A 5,167-nucleotide genomic window follows, 5' to 3' on the forward strand; every position below is an offset into this window, starting at 1 on the left:
TGGAAACCCCTCCATTTTCTCTTCAGCTGACTCAGAAGAGAGCCTCTCCACCCCAAGGAGATGCCTGACAGAAACTGGAACAAAGGGCAGTAACTGCGGGGGGTGAGTGATTGCTGGACCCAGACTAGGAAGGAGTCAGTCTGTAAAAGAAGCTTATTGGAACATCTCTGAGGGGGAGATTTACCTGCATTTAGCTTCCTACTGTATTAGGCTTAGACTTGTGTGTTTTTGTTTTATTTTGCTTGGTAACTTATGTCATTCTGTCTGTTATTACTTGTAGCCACTTAAATCCTACTTTTTGTATTTAATAAAATCACTTTTTGCTTATTAATTGTCCCAGAGTAGGTAATTAATTCCTAGGGGAGCAAACAGCTGTGCATATCTCTCTATCAGTGTTATAGAGGGTGAACAATTTCTGAGTTTATCCTGTATAAGCTTTATACAGAGTAAAACAGTTTTATTTGGGGTTTGGACTCCACTGGGAGCTGGGTATCTGGGTGTTGGAGACAGGAGCACTTCTTAAGCTGTTTTCAGTTAAGCCTGCAGCTTTGGGGGCATGGACCAGACCTGGGTCTGTGTTGCAGCAGGCTAGCGTGTCTGGCTCAACAAGACAGGTACTGAAGTCCCAAGCTACCAGGGAAAACAGGTTCAGAGGTAGTCCCAGTACATCAGGTGGCAGTCCTAAGGGGATTTCTGTGACCCAACCCGTCACAATGGTGTGTGTGTGAGCCAATAAGTATTTAACGACAGTGACCATTGAGATCCAAAAAGTTAAAGTTAATGGTTTATAACTACAAAGTGCCAACCTCACATGTCAAAGTGTAAAAAGCCTTAAATCAAACCCTCCAATTTTGGAATAAAAGCGGAAACAGCCGATGTGGTTCCCACATGTGTAAGCCGCGCACAGCCTGGCACCCAAGTAACTCAGCAGGGTTTCCGAAGTGACGCCGGTGCCAGCTGCTGAGGGGATCAGCTTGGTGCCACACTAGGTACTCTGCTCCGCTGGAGTGCACCTAGACCCATCCCATGCAGTGCAGGGATCTCCCAAACAGGGGAAAGCCTTGTGCGAAGTCAATGCCGTGAATCCTGTCAGCCAGATGGAAAAGTAGCCTGGCACTACCAGGTGCTGACTGTTGGAGAAGGCTGGATTCAGGCCCCCCGCCTTCCTCCCCTTCCATCCACCCTGCTCTGTAGCACTTTGTTCTTTCTGAGCAGCACTGTTGTTATGTCTTCAATGTCCAAGGTTGCATTTTCCAGACCCTTAACCTCTCGCTTCCATTTCCTGTAGAGTTGATTCATGTGCAGTGACCTTCTCTTTCATATTAATCTTACCTAGACAGTCTCCAACTGAGCCCATCCCATGGCAGAGTGACAAGTCCACACTCCTGGCCGCATCCTGTCTGAATTAGCTACCCCCAGGCACAAGGATGGTTTGTTGGCTCCCCTGGAGTTGCCATTTTTGTTCTGATCTTTGTGGTGTGAAGTCCTGCCCTGAGGACAGCAGCTTGGTTTCTAGGCATGTCAGCTAAGCCAAGGGATACTGACCCCACTCAGCCTCTGTCCCACTTGTGAACATTGACCCAAAGTTCTGCACCTCACTGGAGAAAATGAACGCAACATCCTCAGCAAAGGCATGGAGCAAACAGCTTGCTCCTGATCTCTTGACAAAGCCCTGGCTGGGATGCTTTAGTTGGTGTTGGACATCGGGTGTGGTTGGGGTGAGGGCGACGTTGGGGTAGGAAGAGGCGGGGTAAGGGTGTGGCCTTGGGGGAGGGGCAGAGTGGGGATGAGAAGGGGCAGGGCTTTGGAGGAGGGCAGAGTGGGGATGCGAAGAGGCATAGTGAGGGTGGGGCCTTGGGGTAAGGGACAGAATGGAACGGGGCCTTGGGACAGAGCTGGGGTGGAGCAGAAAGTCGGTGCCTGTGCCAGGTGTACTTGTGTAGTGTTAAATGTTTAAATCAGACCCTTTTGTTACCCAGTCTGGCCCTTGTTTTGTTCCCTTCGTCCTAGAGCAGTGCTCTGGGGGCTTGCCTATGTGTCTGTTTCATTTTTGGATCGCACAGAAAATCCTTTGAAATGGCTTTAACATGTCTGGGGAAACCAGAGTGGTTTCCAGAACTCTGCTCTGTGCCCAAAGCTCACTGCTCCCAAAGCAACACCCGCTGGGTTATTGCCTTACCAACTAAACTTTACTTTTATTTTTTGTTTGCTCATTCATTTTAGTTTCCGTGACCCCAAATAAGCTGCTGGCTCCAGGGTTGCAGTGCTGAGCGCTTCAGAACTGAATCAAATGCCAGTTCCCAGGGAAGCCTGCTCCTGGACAAAGGGGAGTAGTTTCCCTTTGCAATGAGCAAAGAGGGGCAGCGTAACTTACTTGACTGATCTCAGGAGAACTCCCAGTTGTGGAGGAAGAGATTGTAAAGCTGGAGAGACCTGCAGACTGATGCCACAAATGCTGCCAGGCTGGTAGCTGTGTGTACCCCGCTGGCTGCAGCTCACACATAACTCGCAGACTTGGGTGTGGTTTTTAAAGCTGTGTATGGGTGTCCAGTGCCAGAACGGTGGATGCGCCCTAAAGGTAAGGGGGGGCCACACATGGCAGAACCATGGCCCCGCCTCTTGTACCACCTCTTCTCCCCCAGGCCTTGCCTCTCGCACTGCCTCTTCCCCACAAGACCCCACCCCCTGCTCACTCCTCTCCGCCTCTCCCCCTATTGCTCACTCTTATGGCTGGTAAAAAGTCGTGGGGTCATGACCCCTAGGTCCCTCCCCGTTCTGGTGCCATGGAAGGCAGAGCTAGACAATTCAGCCTCGAAATAAGGTGCATTTTTGTAATAGGGAGAATAATTTGCTCTTGGCACAACTTACCTAGCAATGTGGGAGATTCTCCATCCCTATCCGCCTTTAACTCAAGGTGGGCTGTCGTACAAAATCTCCTCTAGCTCAGCCAGCCATGCAGGGCTGGATGCAGACAGACCTGGCTGAAAGTCTCTGGCTTGGCATGAATCTGTTACCCATGGTCATAGTGCCATACTGAAGGCTGTGAGATGGCATCTAAGCCTGATTTTGACACCCCCAAGTTTTAGCCTCTCCTTTTAGTCTGCAATTTCTCCTGGTTAGGTGGCAACCAGAGCTGCTTCTCTCCTCTGCCACCATGTCCACTCCTTAGGAACATGCTTGACTTGGACCCTTTTCAGAAGTTCTCCCCAGCTTTCACCCCCTTCCCTCCCTAGGATGGGTGCACTGGAAAGCTGAAGGTGGCTAGATTTTATGCTCTGAGATCTCATGCTAGGCTCATGCTGTGGAATGCTGGGTGAACAGTTTTGAAGTCCATTGAAAGCAAAAACCGCTCAGTGCAGGGAGCGCCGTTGAGATCTCCCCACAGGCCCCAGACGGTTGGTCAGAGTCCTGTAGAGGACTCCTCAGAGGGGTCCTACACGGGTACTAGGGAGCAGGTGAACTTTGATGAGGCTGGCTGTGTTTCCAAATCCTGTCACTGTGCACAAAACGCCTCCTTGCCAATCCAAGTGCTGCTGACAAGCCAGCCAGGTTTCGGAGTGGGCCCTTCGTTGTATTGCTCCCTTGGTTTCTAAGTGCTGTTACCATGGAAAATAGGCCTGTGGCCTTGGCCAGTTCAAGCACTTGCAGTGTCCCAGAGGTGTTGGCCAATCAGTGCAGCACTCCAGGTGCCCCTAAGCACTGCGGCTGTGGACAGAAGGGCTCAGCTGCGTTTCTGAGCGGCAAAGCCACTACCCCAGCTCGGGAGGCTCATCAGCACTGGTTGTAACAGCCCTAAAGGACACAACTCAGGGTGGTTGTCTGCTCTGCTGTCCTCCCCGGGTGGCATGTGCCAGCTGTGAACCCTCTGGAGCATGCTGTCTCTTTAGGCCCAGAAACTGAAGAGCGGCTACACCGTGAGACTGGTGCTCCAGTGCTCTCCTCTTGCACAAGCACTGATGAGTAGTTGTGTCCAGCACTGCGGGATTCCCAGTGGTGCGAACCATCACTGCTAGGAATAGCTGGAGGAGCTGTGGTGCAAAGTGCTTCCAATCTGGGCTCCTGGCTGTGAAAAACTCCACTGGCCTGGGGACAGAACTTGCAGCCTCAGTGTGTCCAAGTCCTGCAGGACTCCCATTGGTAGGGCTATCTCACATACTAAGATACTATTTACTGAATATTGGACTCTGCTAGATGCCAAAAAAGAAAACTTTCATTGATTTAGGGCACCAAAATACCTTAGAAGATCAGAACCTTCCTGTTTATGTGGCATCTAATGAGGAGCCATATCCAGGGTTGCGGGGGAGAGGGCCAGGCAGTGCTGAAACTGGAGTCACAGATTTCTGTATTTGAAGGCCCAGTCTACATCCACATATGGCCCCATTTTAACTAAACCCATTTAGTGAGATTAAGGCAACCCCTTCGTGTGAATGCTCTAAATTCAGTCTGAGAGTGGTCGATACCAATGGTAACATTCAGAAGCCAAATGAATTAAACCAAATCAGCACTGGCCACTTTTACCCCAGTTCAGAGTATCCACGCACAGAGGACTGCACTGAACTGGGTTCAGGAACCAATTTGAAGTGGTGCAGTGTCTTGTGTGGTGCCCAGCCCTTAGACTGGAGTTGAGTCTCTTCGTATTTACGCTGGTTTGCCTTGGTGGAGTTTCTCCTCCTGTTGCACTCACTTTAACCTGCTGTAAATCCACTGGCTGTGGAATTGCTCCAGACTTACACCACTCTGAGGGAGAAAAGAATCAGGATCATTGCACTGTTTTGGTCCTATAATATTCAGTCACGCTGGCAATCCACCTTTTTTCCTCTGGTGCAAGCTGCTGAATGAGCCAGTGCTATCTTAGGCAGTCAGTTCAGAGTTCAGGAGTAATAATGGGATTGGATACAGTGGAAAATTGGTGCAGCACCACTCAGGGGCGGCTCTAGGCACCAGCGAAGCAGGCACCTGCTTGTGGCAGCCCATATGCAGGGGCAGCAGGGATAGCATGGGAGCTGAGACCCACCAGGGGGCTCTGGGAGTTGTAGTTCCTTGGTTAGCTCCCTGCCTATAGAGCCAGCCCTGGAGCAGGGAAAGAACTACATTTCCCAGCATTCCTTTGGCCACCACCAACTGGAAAGGAAGGAGGCGACCTCGTGCGGCAGTGTGCTGGGAGTGG

Source organism: Chelonoidis abingdonii, chromosome 19 (assembly GCF_003597395.2).
Source record: "Chelonoidis abingdonii isolate Lonesome George chromosome 19, CheloAbing_2.0, whole genome shotgun sequence".
NCBI classification, from domain to species: domain Eukaryota; kingdom Metazoa; phylum Chordata; order Testudines; family Testudinidae; genus Chelonoidis; species Chelonoidis abingdonii.